This window comes from Dasypus novemcinctus, chromosome 7 (assembly GCF_030445035.2).
Source record: "Dasypus novemcinctus isolate mDasNov1 chromosome 7, mDasNov1.1.hap2, whole genome shotgun sequence".
In the NCBI taxonomy this organism is placed as follows: Eukaryota; Metazoa; Chordata; class Mammalia; order Cingulata; family Dasypodidae; genus Dasypus; species Dasypus novemcinctus.
This window is the reverse complement of record NC_080679.1, coordinates 98,507,379-98,527,680: the sequence shown is the minus strand read 5'-3', so window position 1 is coordinate 98,527,680 and position 20,302 is coordinate 98,507,379. Positions and strand designations below refer to the sequence as shown.

General features: G+C 38.2%; 1 non-coding gene across 1 annotated transcript; it reads left to right on the top strand.

Annotated features, from left to right (window-relative positions):
- Positions 1-818: 818 nt before the first annotated feature.
- LOC111764193 (U6 spliceosomal RNA) lies at positions 819-921 on the top strand. Its single transcript, XR_002796873.1, has one exon. It is a non-coding gene; the product is annotated as a U6 spliceosomal RNA (small nuclear RNA).
- Positions 922-20,302: the final 19,381 nt, after the last annotated feature.

The following is a 20,302-nucleotide window of genomic DNA, read 5'->3' as shown; positions in this document are numbered from 1 at the left end:
AAAGGCTAAATTTAAAAAGAAGAAAGATCTCAATAAAAACCTAACATCAAAAAGGGAGGATGTAAAAAAAGATCAAATAAACCAAAGCAAGCAGGAAAAAAGGAAATAACAAAGATTAGGGTAGAGACAAATGAAATAGGGGATTTTAAAAAATGAGAATCAACAAAACCAAAAGTTGGTTCTTTGAAGAGATGAATAAAATTGACAATCCTATAACTAGACTAACAAAGAAAAAAAGAGAAAGGGTACAAATAACTAAAATCAGAAATGAAAAGGGGTAAATTATTACCAACCCCACAGAAATAAAAAGGAGAGTAAGAGAATACCATGAACAACTGTTTGCCAACCAATTAGATAACCTAGATGAAATGGACAAATTCCTAGAAACAAACTACTTATGCTGATTCAAAAAAAAGAGAAGATCTCAAAACCAATGACAAATAATGAGATTGAATCAGTTATCAAAAACTTCCTAACAGAGAAGCAGATATGGCTCAACCAGTTGGGTGCCTGCCTACCACAAAGGAGGTCCCAGGTTTGGTCCCTGTGACTCCTAAAGAAGACAAGCTAGACACTGTACCCACCTCAATGAGCAGACACCTAAATGAGCAGATGTCACAAGTCAGCAGACACCGCAGCCTACGGGGAATGGATGTGGGCACTCGCCGCCCATGTGGGAAGTCCCAGGTTCCGTTCCTGGTGCCTCCTGGAGAAGGCAAGAAAATAATTAGCTGACAGATGAGAGAACCATCTGGAGGAGAGGGGGGATAAGTTAAAGAATAAATAAGGTAAATAAATATTTTTTTAAAATCCTAACAGTGCTCACTTCAGCAGCACATACACTAAAATTGGAATGATACAGAGATTAGCATGGCCCCTGCGTAAGGATGATATGAGATTTGCGAAGTGTTCCATATTTTTAGATTAAAAAGCCTCATTTTAATAAACTTCTGTAACCACCACCCCCCCCCAAAAAAAAACTTCTAACAAAAAAAAACAAGTACTGCAACATGACTTCATAGGGGAATATTAAAAATATTTCAAGAATTAACACAAATCCTGTTCAAACTCTTAAAAAAAAAAATAGAAGAGGAGGGAGCATTCCCTAATTCATTCTACACAGCCAACATTATCTTCATACCAAAGCCAGATAAAGATACCACAAGAAAAGAAAATCATTATTTCTTGAACATTGATGAAAAAAATCCACCACAAAATTCTAGCAAACCAAATCCAACAGCACACTAAAAGAATTATACACCAGGATCAAATGGGATTTATTCCAGATATACAGGGTGGTTAATATAAGAGAAATCAATTTATATAATACATCAAATTAATAGAACAAAGCAGAAAACACAATCATCTCAAATGATGCAGAAAAGGCATATGACAAAATCCAACACACCTTTTTGATTAAAAAAAAAAACAAAACGCTTAGAAAACTAGGTACAAAGGGAAACTTCCTTAACATGATAAAGGGTCTCTATGAAAAAACCACAACTAATATCATACCTAAGAGTGAAAGACTAAAAATTTTCCCTCTGAGATCAGGAATCAGACAAGGATGCCCACTGTCACCACTGTTACTCAAAATTGTATTGGAAGTTCTAGCCAGTACAATTAGGCAAGAAAAAATAAGATAAAAGGCAACCAACATTTGAAAATTAGAAATAAAACTTGCCCTGTTTGCGGATAATTTGACCCAATATAAAGAAAACCCTGAAAAATCTACAACGAAGTCCTAGAGCTAATAAATGAATTCAGTAAAGTGGCAGGGGACTAGATCAACACCCCAAACTACTAGTGTTTCCAGACACTAGTAATGAACAATCAGGAGAATAAATCCAGGGGGAAAAATTCCACTTACAATAGCAAATAAAGAAATCAAATATCTAGGAATAAACCTAACCAAGAATGTAAAGGACTTGTACACAAAAATCTATAAAACATTGCTAAAAGAAATCGAAGAAGACCAAAAAAAATGGTAGGATATTCTGTGTTCATGGATTGGAAGTCTAAATATTGTTAAGACACCAATTCTACTCAAAGTGATTTACAGATTGAATGCAATCCTGATCAAAATTCCGATCAGGAATTTTTTTTCTCCATGTTAACTGTCAGGTCATTCCCATTCCCATTTTTACTTTCTCTCATGTTTGAGTCATTTCTGATTTCGAGTTCCCTGAATAAATCTAATGGAGCTTTAAGCTGAGGAACTTTTACAAATGCTAGCCAAGTTAAAACATGTCATTATAGGGAACAAGAGAAGGGCCCAATTTCTCTGAAGAGATTTGAAGTGAAAATCTTCTCCACGGGATTAGATTGCTTCAGGGCAGCTGAAACCAAGCTACCCTAAACGGATCAAGAGTCATGCCTTCCAAGGCTGCTCCCCATCCACATGAATTTATTTTGTGTGCTCTCTCAAGAATTATGCACAGAGCTGGGAAGGTCTTCCAGAGTTAGTCTTTCTCTAGGGTCTCTAGGCAATTTCCCCCTAAACCATTCCATATATTCCCCAATTCTTATTAGTTGCACTGAGCAACTAACAGCTAAATCCCTGGTGTCTATAGGAAAAAATATTTAGAGAGCTTGATCTTAATTTTATTATCAGGCAAACCTATGTTTATAGTGAGGAGGTCTCTTAAAGTCCAAGTCATCTTCACACTCTGTATTCTTACCTCCTCATATCAGTTTAGGAAACTGGTCCTAAGGGGAAGTCAGATCACAGACTAAGAGATGAATCATGTACATTTTGAACAGAGCCTTTTATACAACAAAATCATTTAGTGGCTATATTAGATTCCTTTTTAAATATAGCCTTAAGGCACCCAATCTATTAAAGGATTTTAAAAGCATCTGACCTTTATGTGAATGAGAGTGAGCTCTACAGAGTTCCTAGCTGTAATAAAATCAGAAGATCATAAACCCCTATGCTGTAGACATTACTTAATGGCCAGCCTAGTCCACAACAGAGTAAAGTGTTGGGATAGCAAGTGTGTTTCGGGGCAAGTACCTGACTGCCTGGGAAGCAGCTGGACTTGGCAGCTTTTGAATTGAGAACAGAGAATCTATCGAACACAAGCAGGTCTTCCATTCCTGACACCACATGCCTTAAAGGACTTCTTTGTTTCTTATAAGTTTTGTGTCTATATTTATAAAAACATGGTTTCCCTATCTTCCTAAGAAAGTAAGTTTGCTTCTCATCTGTCTCCTCCCCACACCTGGACTGGACATTTTTGTCTTGAGGCAGAAGAGAGTTAACACAACACGTGATCATATTTAATAGTCTCCAAAATTACTTTTGTGAAATATCCACCTACTTGCCATAGCTTGATTTACTGCATAGCCAGGAAATAACAAATGTAATTACTTTGGAATCAACATAATATGAGGCCAGATTGCCTTAACATTCCTTTTGCTTGAGAGGAACTTAATATGAATGAGAACCAGCTGTCTGTCATTGTGTGCATTTGGTCAGCCCTCATAACTGATGACAGATAGGGCTCTTTTGGAAAATACTTTAAAGTCATATAATTGTAATGGCCATTTTTTCCTCTGACATGTTTAATATCTATAATGAATCATGTAAAGCACATGCATCTTACCTGAAAGCAGCAGATAACTTTGTGCTCTCCAAGTGGGTATCTCCCACCCCCACCCACTCCCACCCCTTCCCTGCCTAATGGTTTGAATTTCTTTAATTAAAGGGATAGTGTGTTCTCATTCAAGAAGAAAAAACAAATGAAGCTTGTGTCTTTGTCACCAAGTGTAACCTGGGGCTTTAGATAGCCAAGAGAGTCTTCAGCAAGAATATGTATAAATTTTAATTAACCTTTATTAAGTATCTACTCTTTGTCAGGCAGAATTTTAGAGAAAAGAAATTTTAAAGAGGAACTAGTATTTTGGGGTCTATACTTTGTTCTAGGCTGTTTATTTAATTTTCACAAGAATTGTACATTTTGGATTGGATACTATGATCTATGTCTTCCCAAAGAGAGCACGAAAGCTTCGTGATGCTAGTAACTTTCCTAAGATACCCAAATAGTAGTAAAGTTGAGAGTAGGATCTAGTCCTTTGATACAAGTCAATAATAAAGCTATTGATGAAAAACTTCAGCAAGATTGGCAAATACAGGATCATCACACAAAAGCTGGTAATTATCCATGTATCAGTAACAACTAATTAGGCAGTGTAGAACAAAAGTGATCACACTTATAAAAGCAACAAAAAGTTTAAAGTACAAAATGATGATTTTGGCCCCCAGGGAACATTTAGCAAAGTCTGGAGACAGTTTTGATTATCATGACCGGGGGAAGGGGGAAAGAAGAGGCGTTTGTTACTGGTATCTAGTGAGTAGAGACCAGGGATGCTGGCAAACATCCTACAAATGCACAGGAAAATACCCCACAATAAAGAATTATCCAAAATGTCAATAATACCAAGGTAGGAAAATGCTGACTTAGGCAATTGCAAAACATTGCTGAAGGATATTTGTAAATATGAATACAGGAAAAATTATAGATATGAAGACTTCGTATCATAACGATGTCAGTTTTCTAATTAATCTATAAAACAAGGAAATGCCAATCAAAAATGTTATGGATTGTGACAAAATGTTCCTAAAATTCATATCCAGCTGCTACCACAGATATGGCAGTGAAACCAGGAGGCTCCTCTAACAGAGGGTGGTCTGTAGGCGGGATGTGGCCTCTCTGCCATGTAGGCTGTGTTTAGGCAAACAGTTTTTTACTAAAACAACTAAGAAAATGCAAGTGTTGGTGTTATATTTGCTGGAAAACAAAACAAAAAATAAAAGTACCCACCTGAATGTGAAAATGCAAGTTTTGCGGTATCTCCAGGTACTGTGGTAGCAGCTGGATATTCGTGGGCTGCTAAAGCTCAATGCTGCCATCCAAGTACAAGAAATGAGATGCAAGAGGATTCCCACTTTTACCAATTCCCATGTTAGTTTATTTCTAAGTCATGGCGACTGTTTGTACTCTGAACTTCACAGACAGCATCGCCAAGATTCAGTAGGTTTCTATGAATGAATAAATGAATGAATGAATATTAGAAAGCAATATTGAATACACACTTAAACTCCCCCTACAAGTGAGTCCCCCAGCTTCCTCCCCAGGAAAACATAAAATGAGTCCTCCAGCTGCCTCCCTCCAGGCAGAAGACATCCCAACAGGAATTTGATGTCCCTAACATCAAAATGTTGATATAAAATTCATGTGCTAACATCTCTTCTTCCTGTATCTGATATTCCCAAAATGAATATCATGAAATTGATTTTTGTATTTCCCACTTCTTACATTTTTAGTATGAAATTATTGAAGTATGTAGGGTAACTCAATATATTTGGAAGGTGGCCTCAAAAATAAGTGTTAGCCTTCACATCTGATGCTCTCTCTGACCTAATACACTCAGCTCAGGATAGAGGGTTAGAGTGAGAGGGTGCCAGACCCTTCACAGACAGAATATTAACCACAGATGATGGATCAAGAGAGTGTCATACAGGCTTCAGCTCCATTTCTCCTTAGCAGTGATGACCACACAGACACAGAAATCAGCACTTCCTAAGGCAGAATTAAACTGGATAGATGTGGGATGGTACCTTCATTTTAATAAAAAGATGGCAGCTGTTTAGAAGCATAATTCGTAAACTAATTTAGCATGCTAGTCTTCAAAAGAGTTTGTTCTTTTCAATTGATTAAGGAACTCAAACTTTTTCATTATTTATTCTATTTAATAAGCCAAATCTTAGCCTTATCTAAGATTAATTCTTATGAAATTGTGAATGAACTAAGCCTGACTTGATGGGAAACTGTTCTGGTGCTAAATTTACCCAACAACAAATATCTGAATAGGATATAATATCACCTTTCTAGCCTTAGAAGTAGATGTTTGATAATGCAATTGAGTGTGATGACCTCTAATAAAAGAGAGAAATCAACTTCATAGCTAAAAAATTAGTAAACTATTACTACTGAGATGCTCACTACATGTTCCTTGTACAAAATCGTGAAAAAGATACAGGTGGGAGGATTATTTTATATATTCAAAAATTCCTTACAGTTGAGGTCATAGTCTTATTGAGCTTTTTATTTTGACTGTGATATTATTTTATTTGTCAAATGGATTAGGTAAATGACATCTAAAACTAGAAATCAGGGAATCTATAAACCTCATGGTCATGTGGAAAGAAGCCATAATTCTCTTAACAAGTGTGGTGAGTTAACATATAGAAGGGACAACTACCTGAGCATTACAAAGAATCTAGTCACAAGTTAATTCCACCCCTTTGAATGTATGCCAAAATCCATAATATTTTTAATGCAATAAAGACTTTATCAAATATTCCAGAATCCAGACCAGAGTACATAAGAATTCAATTATTTTGATAAAATACAAGCTGGGTAGTCATATTCCTTTTTGTAATTTTTCACATCAGTCACCCAGTATAACACAGAGTACTTTTAAAATACCACAAATATCTAACATCTCAGCTCTGCCACTTACTTGTCATTTGACCTAGAAAAAATTTTCTCCTAAATAATGTGACATTCAGCTTCCTTAACTGAAAAATTGAATCATAATGCTTATCTTGCAAAATTGTTGTGAAAGTGATAAATGATATGGGTAAAGCACCAGATTGTTAATGCCTACAATTATTCCTGGGCCTTAGGTAAATCTGAGAAACCAAACTTAGGTGTGTCTGGCTGCTTCAGGTAATTCTGCTGTCTGAAAGAAACAGCGAAAATTTCAATAACAATTTTTAGATTGCATTTGCACATCAAAAGCTGACTATTTTATATTTACATAATTACAACTAAAGAGTAGGCTATTATTCCTAATGTGGCAGGCACAGAGATGCACCCCTCAGCTCCGCCTTCAAGAAAGGACTTGCTGTCCGGCTGTGGGGAGTGTGGTGAGCTGACGGCTCCCAGCTGTTCGTCCTTCAGAGCTGCTTCAGCTTTCCAGCCGAGGTCATGCTATTTGTGGGGTGGCCCCCAGCCAACAACTGAACAAGGCCCTCTCACAGGGCCTTGGAAACTATTTCTACCCAACGTGGGACTCCTCTGATGAGCAAGCTGTGCTCTGGAGCTCCCCATCGGGCTGGCAGAGGCTTTGTCAGGTTGCGATTGTGAGCGCCTGCACCTCCTGCCCATTTCTGCTTCCTTCCTTTTCTGTTCTCAGGTTTACTCCTCAATAAATATTTTGCACTACCAACTCTGTCTCAGCATCTGCTTATAGAGAATCCAAATTGTGACACACAAAAAAATCTTTAAAAGATACACGTTACTAAACAGTAACAACAACAACAAAATCCGTGGTAGAAGAATCAACTGAAATGCAGAGGTCTTTCATGGAGAATGACTCCTAAAACATCCCAGCTACTCCAGTCTAAATGAACAATTCATAGCTTCAGTCTGTACCCATTAGTGTTAAACCAACATTAGTATTTGTGGGGTTTTTTTCAAGCTGTTTGGTCTAATAAGAATGTTGTTACTGTGAGTTAAACATATTTCTTCGCTGTGAAGATTTAAGAAGAAAAAAAGCATCTAGACTGTGATTCAAGACAGTTAAGGCATTCTTTAACTATTGATTAAGATTCTCAAAATTTTAAATATCCCTCTGAGGTCTTATTTTCCAAGCTATTAATCATTTTTATTGCTTTCTCTGGACATCCTCCAAACTCTCCATCCTGCATCTGTCTTCAGATGAAGAGGTTCAAACTCGTAGCAGGTCTCTAGAAAAAGCTGGCTGGAGTTGAATATGACAGACAAGCTCAAGGGCCACAGTTCCACTGATAAGGACTAACTGTTAAAACTAGCAACACAAGTTTTCTACCTATGTTCACTTTACAGCTCCGTAACTGCATGTTAATATTTTGTTTATATCCCACCTTGCTCTGGAGAGGATTTGAATAGTATTATTTAAAATTCTTCAAGGGTCAGCAATACACAAGGCACGACTCCAACAGAAACATAAAACTTCGTGTTTTCCATCAATTCCATACATAATATTTTGTAACTCTTCGTGTTACAGTAATAAGACTGAAACTTACACCCACACATTTCCCTAAAAGTGACAGGGAAGGACACAATAGAATGAAGAAGGACCACATTCTCTTGCCTTCCTCCAGTAATGTTTAAGCTTTTAAAATAAGTACAAACATTGCCATCAACTCTGCTTGCTGTTCATTTTCTTCATAATCAGGCTTTTTTTTTTTTGCATCTACAACCTGGTGCAGCCTACCTTTCCAGCACATTCTCCAATACTCATTCACCCACCCTAAATCCAGTCTGACTGAAATATACTTCTCTCCACATGTTGCTGCTTTCCCTAGTTCTCAGCCTTACTTTCTGTTTCCTATGTCCTTAAATGCCTTCCTGTCCCCAGTCAAAATACTTTGTCATTCAAAGCCCTATTTGAAAACCTTCTCTGCCTGAGCTCTTTCTCCCTTCTCCCCACTCTAAACTCCCAGAACCCTCTTTTGCAAGATCCCATTCTACATCATAGTGCCTTAACATCTCTGCAACAGGATCTTGTTTGTGTACCTCCTACCACCCTAAGTCAAAAATTCATCCAATTAGCCATAGAATCAGTCACTAAATACATGCCAGGTGCTGAAATAGGAAAAACAACTTAAACAAAGTTGACTTGGTACCTGTCCTCGGGAAACTTTGTCTAGTCAGGAGAGACTACCAAAAAATGCAGTTACCATTGCTCTTGGCCTAGTTATACCATTTCAAGATCGGGAACTCTGATGAAGATTACTATGTAAGCCTTTCGGGTGGTGGCGACTGCTATGGGTAGAGAAATCACTCATGAAAGGGCCAGGGGTGAGGCAGTAGTAGTTTCAAAGCATCACAGCAGAAACCAACGAACGAATGGGAGTAGCCCCTAAACTGAGAGGTGGGGCTGAAACCTAAGCAGAAGCCAGGTCAGGACGAGTCTTTTAACACCCATGAGGGAGTTTAGATATCATTCTAAGGGCAATGGGAAGTCACTGAAAGAGATTCATAATTTTCATTTTCAAACGATCCCTCTGGATTTAGTGCAGTGGCTTAATTGGAAAAGGGCAAGAACAGAAACAGGGAGACCAATTAATAGACTGCTGCAGTAATCCAGGCAAGTTTCAATAAGGTGGTATGATGTGAGGCAAATATTCACATATTTTAAACAAATATAATTTGCCAAGTGTCAGTTCAAATGCATACCTAACAGCTTTCACCTTCTCTATAAATAAACATTTGAGTAAAATTGACAGAAAATATGCAGCTCCCCATGAATGAGCCAATGTGCCTCTGAGTGCCCTGTAACAGACTGCATGGTCCAACATCTGGATGTTTAACACACCTGGTGACATTTGAGCATTTTAGTCATAATTGTCATGGAGGAATTCACTGAGTTCCCACTGCTGCAGTTCATGGGTCATGTGGTCAATCAATCAATACTGCAAGCCTTTTAATTGTTTTAACAGTTAAAATTACTATACTTAGTTGATAAGCCCTGCAGACAGACATGTCGAGAATAGTCCAAGAACAAAGAGTGATACCATATTCTACTCATAGCATTCTTTTGACCTGGGCAAAATTGGTAGTCACTTTTGGTATTGCTTTCATGTAAAACATTTGGAGACAAAACAGGTTAGAGCCCAATTCATCAGAATTGTACGTTTTTGGTATAGAAATACTGCAGAATTCCCCTTGTAATACAGGTCTGATTTTGAATGGCAGAAAAAGAGTGATGGGAAATACACCGTGGAACGTTTCCCTAATGGTTATAGCCCACATCCACTCCTCTGCACCACCAGCACTGCCATCACCACTACCTGGTCACAGAGAGCAAGTGTTCTCTTCCCTCCAGAAAACATGGTGCTACCATGAGGAACTGTGAGTGGCCTTAATAGCCCATGACCTACCATCTAATTAAACCAAAGAGAAGGACTACGAATAAACTATTTTGAAACAGCTTACCTTTTTGGCCAATATCCTCTATTATCTAGTTGACCTAAAATTAATTTAAGCCAGATATTCAAGTATTTTGCCTTGAAGGATACACAAAGAAATTATATTGATCAATGTCATTTGTTCTATGGATTCTTAATGAAACTGTTATTATTTTGTTCTATCTAGTCTTAAGAGATGATGTGACTATTTGGTTGTTCCTGGTTTAAAAATCACCTACGCCACAAGTATCTTGGTGCTGCTCTATGAAAAGACTATTGGGCAGAGGTCATGGTTGAGTGCCTGTTTCACATGCACTAGGTCCTGGGTTCAATCCCTGGTGCCTGCTTAAAAAAAAAAAGAGAGAGAGAGAGACTATTGAGGCTTGATATGCCCATATGCATATGAGCTAAAGTGGTTCAGAATTTGCTTTCTGTAGTAATCGTGGCCATGCTTCGCCCAGTGCCTTCTAGGTAGGCATGTTTCCTTGTCAGGCTCCTACTTCCATTAAGGGACAAGTCTCATCCCTCCAGTCAAGACGTAGCTCTTCTGACTGATTGGGGATAAAGCTATCTATACACAGCGACAGACAAGATTAAATTCCAGACCCTCACTAATTGCCAGGGAATAAAACCTTGAAGTTGCTTGTTCCTCTGTAGAAGAGTGAAAATTATGCAATCCATCTATTCCTTTAGCAATTCAAAATTCTTTACTGGATTAAGCCAGAGGAACAAATTATATAATTAGATGGTGTCTTTTTTATTCCTAGTTAAATTTAAATTGCTTTTTCTGAAAGCGCTTTTTAATTAATCTCTCATCAGCATATTTTGAGGGACAATATTTTTAAAAGCCCCATAAAACTCATGATTGTATTTACCCTGAGGATGTAATCAAATACATTGTTTCTTATATCGGCCAGTGATCTCATTAAAAAGACCCATAGGATGAAATTCTCATAGGTCTACTAAGACCAGAAATAACTGTATTTCCCACCCCACCCCCAGGCAATTGGATTCATTTTTATTTTATGAGCACAGTGAATCAGGGAAGTGCTAATGTTTCTGTCTCTGTTGGCTATTAGAAAGCTTATAGTCAAATTAGTGGCTCACAGATTGACATTAATTTACTCAATGCATTTTTTCCTTATGGTAAAAGGAAAACTTTCTTGGAGAAAAATTTAAAAGTCTTATAAGCAAACATAGCATTAAAATTACTGGTACTCTCTCTACTCCAAGATGATTACTGTTAAATATTGTTCTTTTTTACAAATATGGAATCATACTACATACCATTTTATAACATGCTCTTCTTACTTTGTAATATACTGTGAAAAAAATTTACATATATTATGTTCTTATACATTTTCAATGACTGGTGAGAATAAACATTCCATGTTTGAACATTCTAACATCTAATTTAAGCACTCCTTTATAGTTGAATATTTATACTCTTTCCATTTTTATATTATACATATGTTGTGATCAATATCTTCATAATATTATTTTTGCAACTTCCATAATAATTTCCTTAAAAATTAATTTCAAAGAAGTGAAATGATTGGGTAAAAATATATGTAAAATTCTATGGTTATTGCTAGGAATTAAAAATTTGTTCTTTGGAAAAACTATAAGTTTTAGACCAACCATCCATTTTATTAAATGACAGATTATTACAGTTACAGAAGCTTGTATGTGTTGTTTGACAATTCACACACATGCATACATATTCACAGAAACACAAACTAATGGTACTATTTCTGGACTTATTTTAACAGATATGGATAAGGTGGTCACCAGCTTCCCATAACTTCTCCTTCTCTAAAACCAGCCCTGAAGGTATGGACCCCAGGTTCTAGGTCTATGCTAGATAATCCTGGCTAAAGCTAATTAAACAAAGGAAAGATATTGATTCAAATTAGGTCATTTTACTCTTAGAGATTTCAAACAGAAGAGACATAGAAACTGGGAAATGTTGTATTTGATTTTCATTAATGAAAGCCCTCCCTCATGAGAATATTCACAATTTCCTGTTGTTGAGGTCCCAAGAGCTACCCAAACTCTCCTCTTTATGAGCATAGCTTTCATCAATACCAGTCCAAGCTAACCTAGCCAATGAATTATGATAAAAACAGTAAGTAAACTAACATCTACTCAATGCTTACCACATGTGAAGGTTTGAATAGTGTGAATCCCAGAAAAAAATTATGTTCTTGAACCAATCAATTGCTATGACTGTGGGGCCCTTTGATTGTATTAAATCAGGGATTCTTAACCTTTTTTGTTCCATGGGCCCCTATGCCAATCAGATGAACACTGTAGACTCCTTAGTAGGTCCACACTATTCTAATACTAAAACAAGAATAATATTCTTTTGAATTTTAATTCAAGCTCATGGGCCCTTTGTTTAGAATCCTTGCATTAAATTCAGTTAAGGGACTTGATTAGATCACTTGATCAGGTCATTTTAAGTCTTTTGATTGGACTATGTCAGTGAGGCATGACCCAGGTTGGGTTTCCATCTTCTTACTGAAGCCTTACATAAACTGAGAAATAAAAGTAGAAACAAAGAGAAAAAGAGAGGCACAGAGAAAGGGAGTTCTACTATTTTGACCCTGCCATGTGAGAGAGAAGACTCCAAGTTTATCTACAGCTGCAGAAAGACAGAGAAACCCCAAGAGGCTCAAGGAGACAAGGCCTAGGGGAAGATGCCTGATCACTCACAGCTGAGCTCCAGGATAAAGAGAGCAAGACTGGCAAACCCACCATCATGCCTTGCCATGTGGCAAGACTTCAGGATCTGCTAAAAGTTGACCTTTAGCGAAAAAGCATCTCTGATGATGCCTTGATTTCAACATTTTCAGAGCCTCAGAACTGTGAGTTTTCACTCTAATAAAATTCCCATTATAAAAATCAACCCATATCTGATATATTGCATTGTCAGACATTGACAATCTAAGACACCATGAAACAAACATGGAGAGGAGTTACGGGAAGATGGCATCAGAGTAAACAATGGAAAAAGGGCCAAAAGCTGTCTGAGGAACCAACTTTGGGGGTCAGCAGACCAAGACAGTGCTGAGCAAGTCCCCAGAGGGCAAGGGACAGAGAAACAAAGGACCTGGGAACTGAACCTGGAACCTCCCATGTGAGAGGGGGGTGCCCAATCACCCAAGCCATTCCTGCTCCCTGCTTGCTGTGTCTCTCATTGTGTTTCCTCATTGTATCTCCTCATTGTGTCATTTTGCTGCATCATCTTGTGATGTTAGTTTGCCATGCCAGCCCATCACATCAGCTCACCATCTTGCTCATGTTAGCAGGCACCAGGAACTGAACCTGGGACCTCCTGTGTGATAGGTGGGCACCTACCTGCTTGAGCCACATCTGCTTTCCAAGTCAAGTGATTTCTGACAAGGTCTAACAGCCACCCAGCAAGGCCAGAACAGTCTATTCAACAAATGGGGTTGGGAGAGTGTATGTATATCCAAATGAAAGAAAGAGGACCCTTACCTCACACCTTATTCAAAAATTAACTCAAAATGGACCAAGGACCAATATACAAAAGCAGCAGCCATAAAGAAGAAAATGTAGGAAAACATCTTCAAGATTTTGTGATAGGTGGTAGTTTCTTAAACCTTACAACCAAAGTACAAGGAACAAAAGAAAAAATAGATAAATGGGACCTCCTAAAAATTAAACACTTTTGCCCCTCAAAGGACTTTGTCAAAAGGGTGAAAAGGCAGCCGACTCAATGGGAGAAAATATTTGGCAATCACATATCTGATAAGGGCTTAATATTCATGATATCTAGAGATCATACAACTCAACAATAAAATGACAAACTACCCAATTAAACAATGGGCAAAAGACTTGAAAAGACAATTGTCCAAAGAAAAATACAAATGGCAAGAAACACATGAAAAAATGTTCAACATCACTAGCAATTAGGGAAATGCAAATCAAAACTACAATGAGGTATCATTTCATACCTATTAGAATGGCCACTATTAAAAAGTCAGAAAACTATAAGTGTTGGAGAGGATGTGGAGAGACAACAATACTTATTCCATGTTGGTAGGAACATAAAATGGTACCACTATGGAGGAATGGTTGGCAGTTCCTAAGGAAGTTGAATATAGATTTACCACACTACCCAGCAATACCACTCCTCAGTATATACCCAGAAGAACTAAGAGCAGTGACACAAACAAACATCTGAACACAAATGTTCACAGATACTTATTCATGCATGCCAAAAGTTGGAAACAACCCAGGTATCCATCAATTGATGACTGGATAAACAAATTGTGGTGCATACACATAGTGGAATATTATCAGCAGTAAAAAGAAATGAAGTCATGAAGCATGTGACAACATGGATAAACCTAGAGGACATTCTGTTAAGTGAAGCAAGCCAGACACAAAAGGACAAATACTATATAATTACATTATTATGAAATGAATATATTTTGTAAACTCATGAAGTTAATAATCAGAATATAAGTCACCAGAAAATAGAATGAGAAAAGAGAATGGAAAGCTAAGGGTTAATCTGAATTGGTAAAAATGTTGTTTGTAAATCTTTGGAAATGAATAGAAATGTGAAAGCACATCATAATGTTTGTAACTAGCAGATCTATTTTATGGGTATGGCAGTGATCCAAAGGGAAAGACTAAGAATACATATATTACTAGAAGGAAAGCTAAAAACATTTAACATGGGACAATATAGTGAAACCCAATGTAAAATATAAATATGGTGTAGCAGTTTGATATAGTTATGAATTCCAAAAATAGATATTGGATTATGTTTGTAATCTGGTCTATTACTGGGCATGATTGAATTATGATTAGGGCTTTGATTGGGCCACCCCTTGGTGGTTGGGGACTCACAGATAAAAGGCATGGCAAAGGACAGAGTTGGAGCTTTTGATCCAAGTATTTTGAGTTTGATGCTGAAGCCTTAAGCTGGACCCAGGAGAAGAACACAGAGGAATAGAGATGACTCTTTAGACATGGCAGAAACCCCAGGGAGAGAGACAGAGCTGTTTGCCTGATAGTCTATAGCTGACCTTGTGGAGAGAGGCAAAGCCTAGAGAGCCTCATAGTCTATAGCTGACCTTGTGGAGAAAACAGAGGAGCTGAGCCCAGAGAGAAACAACACCCTGGAAGGGAGGAACCCAGGAAGCCTGAACACTTGCAGATGTTGGCAGCCATCTTGCACCAACACGTGAAATAGACTTTGGTGAGGGAAGTAACTTATGCTTTATGGCCTGGTATCTGTAAGCTCCTACCCCCAAAAAAATAACCTTTATAAAAACCAACCAACTTCTGGCATTTTGCATCAGCACCCTTTGGCTGACTAATACATATGGGTAATATTGCATATGCCCATATGCAAAAACATAAGACTGTTTTTACAAAATATAAACACAAATAAACTAGAGCTATGAAAACAGAACAGCAGTTATGTATGGCAGGGGAAGCATAGAGAGATTGTGAGTTGAGTTTGTTTTATTATTATTATTGGAATAATGAAAATACTCTAATAACGATTGAAGTGATACACAACTATGTGATTATACCAAATATGAGTGATTGAACACTTCAGACGAATTTATGCTTTATTAGTATGTATCAATAAGATTGATTTGTTAAAAAAAAAAATGGTTCCAACAGCTTTAACTATATCAATTTAGCCAGTCTTCATAAAAATCCTTATAATGTACATATATTGACTTGAGGGACATGAAAACTGAAGTTAAATCATTTGCCCATTTGTCCAAGGCCACATAACTTTTTAGTGGAAGAGTTGGAATTTCAACCAGGGTAATGCGGTTGAAAAGTCCAGGTTCTTGGTATTATATTGGATTGGTGCTGCCACCCATTCGGAAGTCAGAGAAAACTCATCTCACAACAATCCAAAGGAACCACATCACAGCAATCACCAATGTGGGCAGTGCATAGATGTAGCTCACTGACCCAAGGCTGCTTGTGACCTGAGAGATCAGCAAACTGGGCTTGGAGTGGCTGCTCAACAGGTTCAGCTGCAGCTACCAGAGGAGCACCCACTTAGGACAAGAAGGGCCATCCTACTCCACTACACTTCTTACTATTCTTACTCTAATTGTTGCTATATAGAATTTGGAGATTGTTTTTACTTGGCATGCTATGATGTGTTTACCCTCACTGAGGTATAATTTAGAACCCAAGGATAGGATTGTTTTATTATTATTATTATTTGGGACACCCAGTCAAGGCTCATCTGGAAAGCAAGAGCTGGAAAGAGAGCCAGAGAACCATCAGCATGCCAAGGGACAAGAAACAGATTTTCCTACATAATTACAAGCAGGGGATATTAACCAAGCTTAAAACATAAATATTAAATTAGGGAAGCGGCTGTGGCTCAATCATTTGGGCTCCCGTCTACCATATGGGAGGCCCTAGGTTCACATCACCGGGCCTCCTTCAGAAGGCAGGCTAGCTCCCCAGCATGCTGCGGAGAGCTGCCCAGCCCACAAGCACCATGGAGTGCCACCTGGCCCATAAGCGCCGTGGAGAGCCGACTCAGCAAGGTGATGCAACAAAAAGGAAGACAAGTAAAAACACAGAAGAGTGTGCAGCGAATGGACACAGAGAGCAGACAATAAGCAAGCTGCAAGGGGGGGGTGGATATAAAAAAAACAATTATTAAATTAACAGGAACTAGAGTATCCAAATGTTGTTTTAACTAGCATATGTTATATTATACTTGTTTTTTAATTATTCAGATCTTTTGAGGAGAGTGCACTTTCAGGAGCCAACTTAACTTTCCTGGGTCAAGAGAATACAATGGATAGAGTGGATTGAGATGATTTCTCTTACAATGACTTCAGATCTGCAGTACATCCATACTGCCTTGATATAAAGCAGTGTCAAAATGAGAGTAAGAAAACCAATGTTTCTCTCATTCTACCACCCTTCCCAATTGTACAGTCTACTTCCTCTCAAATTTCTCCTAAATAATACTGGGAGTCTCCACGCTGCGGTCTTGCTTCGTTGTAGCATCAGCGATTTTCTCTACTCTTTCTCCAGCTTGCTGTGGCCACTGCCTCGTTATCAGCTCACCTGCTAGTGTCCATGATACTGTGGACACCAAGTTAAGGTGCCTGTACCACTGCCAATGCCCACTAAATCTGTGCAGAGACCACCAGTGCCTACTTTACTGTGCCAAGGTACCCAAAGAGAATGCCATGCCCTATACCTACTAGAGCTGCCGGCACCAATGTCACTGAATTCAGGCTTCCTGGATTAGTTACTTCCTGCCTGGCACCCTCCTCACCCTGAGACACACAGCAGTGGCATCCAGAGTCACCTTCCTTTTCTCCCACTTTGAACCCATTTTATTCACCCCATTTGCCCTCCCTCAGGGTGTATTATTTTCCTGGAGGCTCCAAGGTCTCTCATGTAAATAGACACTCCCCTCCCATTGCAGACATTCCAGACAAGTCTGAATACATGGGTAAACACAGATTAGGCTCAGACTGGAATTCCTTCTATTATATCTATTACCATTATTGTTATTATCCCATCATCATCATCATCATTATGGTGATGATAATGATGATGAGGATGAACTACAGCCTATTAGTGACATTTTCTATATATCAAACCACACTGGGGAAAATTAGATGCTCTCATGCCTTCCATCACATTTTTTGAATATAAAAACATTTCTAAAAGAATTCCAATAATTAATAAGCCTAGCACAGAAATTTCCTCCTTTAAAATAAATATAACTGATGTTATGGACTAGGGAATGTAATAAATATTATATGCAGTAAGTCTAGCACTGAACGCTTTTTTTAAGTATGCATATTATTAATGCTGCATGTTAGGAAAGCAAGAAAAAAAGCACCCATGAGCAGAATGGGCTATTTGTAAAATATTTGACTTTGGAGTCAGAAGATCTGGATTCTAGTCCCATCTCACCCTTAAATTCACTGTGTGCCTTTGAAAAAGGCTCAGAACTACCCCACCTTCAATCTCCTTATTTTTAAAAAGTGATGGTAATGCAGCTCATGGTTCACAAGGTTGTTTTAAGATCATTTAGTGGATACATGATTCCAAGAGAAAGTGAGTGCTTAACAAATAACTATTTTCATTTCTGACCTGTCATTATTCCCCCAGAATTAAAAAATTCCATGTTAAATGTCAATTTCAGAAAGCTGCTGTTAAAGTTATGAGTACATGACTGGTAGATGAATACATAGGCCAGAGACAGATGATATTAACAAGTGTGAAAGCTCAAAACATCTTGTCACCAAAAAGAAAAAAAAAAATCTCATCACTGTACGTTACTGATAAAATTATAGTCATGGTGGTGAGCAAAATGACTTTTCCCCAATATCTGGAGATATAGATATATGTGTACACACATGTATTTGTTTTGTTTTGTTTTCACAACACCCACAATCCTTTGATTCTATGGCTAGGGAGTTATAACTAAAACTATAAGAGCAGTAGAAACAAGTGAGAAACATGAATAAAGGAAAATCACTGCCTTGTTTTGCCTTTTGCCCGCTCCTCCTGCCTGCTCCACTCCCACAGATACCTATATATCACTAACAAGATTTCGCAGATAGCGGAAATTACCATGATGAAAATGCTTACTCTTGTTTAGTTATTATTTAAAAGAGTTTTGGAAATTTGAGATTTGTCCAAGGCAATTCATTCTTTTATTTAAAGAAACCAATATAATAAAAAGAATGTGCTAGGCATTGTGCTTAGAACTCCTAAGGTTGAAAAGATGAATCAGTTATAGATGTTGCCTTCAAGGAACTAGTATTGGAGGATGTATTGGAGAACAGGATTTACATAAGTATGATTAACCATGAAATAATATAAATAAGCATGTGTATTCTATTGCTGCATAACAAATCAACCCAAAACTTAGTGGCTTAAAATAAAAAACATTTATTACTCACAGTTTCTGTGGCTTAGTTGGGTAGTTCTGACTCAGCGTCCCTCGTGAGGTTCACGTAAGGGTGGCAGCTGAGGCTGCAGGCATCTGAAGGCTTGCCTAGGGCAGCAGAATCTGCTTCTATCATAGCTACCTCACCCAGCTACTGGCAGGAAGTCTCAATTCCTGGGCACATGGCCTCTCCATAGAGCTGCTTTAGTATCCTCACAACACGGAAGCTGCTTTCCACAGAAGCTGCCATGTCCTTTCTGACTAAGCCTCAGAAGTCACACACTACCATTTCCACAATGTCCTATTGCTTTCACAGGTCAGCCCTATTTATTGTGGGAGGGAACCACATAAAGGCATGCATACCAGGAGACAGAGATCATTGAGGGCCATCTGAGAGGCTGGATACCACAATATGTAATAAAGTCTCCCCAGGCCTCACTCATCTGTAGGGTCAAGGTTACATCAATATTCTATACTTCACCAGGTCTATCCCCAATCACTAACTAGATATTCCAAACTCCTGAAAGTCTGCCTTCTTCCCCAACATTCCTAGAGGGGCTGCCCCACTGCCACATGACACCATTCTCCTGCCTAAGACTTCTGCTGCATCTTCCCACCAGGCACTGCCATGGCGGAAATGAAGCCCTTGCTGTCAAACTAGGCGTTATTTGTTTCAATGTCAAGGAGTCTCCTCCCTACTCAGAATCTCCATTCCCCTCTGCTGACTAGGTCTTTCTTATTGGGTCAAAGTCATCACTCTTGTGTCCTTCCACCCTCATTCTCTTCCAGAAGATTGCTCAGCTCTCATGCAAATAGGCCTGTCTCACCACTTCAGCAGACAGGCCCAGATAAGTCCGTATTACCCTTAGATTACCATCTCCCCACTCCTTATAGCCTATATAAGATATACAATATACAAGAATAAAATAGAAAGTTAAAACTGCCATAAATAGAGGAACATTTTGACAGAGTGGTAGAGTCTTAGCCCCAGATGGTACCTTTCCACTAGCGAAATTTCCATGACTGCTACTCTTGTGATTAAGTCAGAAGGAGTCCAGGGTCCAGTCATCAGTCAGGGGGACGCAAACCTATCATGATGAACCCTGTAACAACACGTGAGTGGACGAACAGACACGTCAGTGCCACTTTAACTTAATGACTAAAGAAATACGGCCTAAATCCTAGAAGAAAATTTAACACACCAACTTGCCCTGCTCTTTCAAATCAAAGAGAAGGCCAAAAGCAAAATGTAAAGATTACTGTAGTAAATTCATATTTATTTTTTATTCTCTTCCCATGAATACAGATGTGAAAAAAAAAACTATATTTTTAGTAATCTACTTAGGTATTTCTCAGTAAAGCCTGAATTTGAACGGGAAGCCAAGTGAACT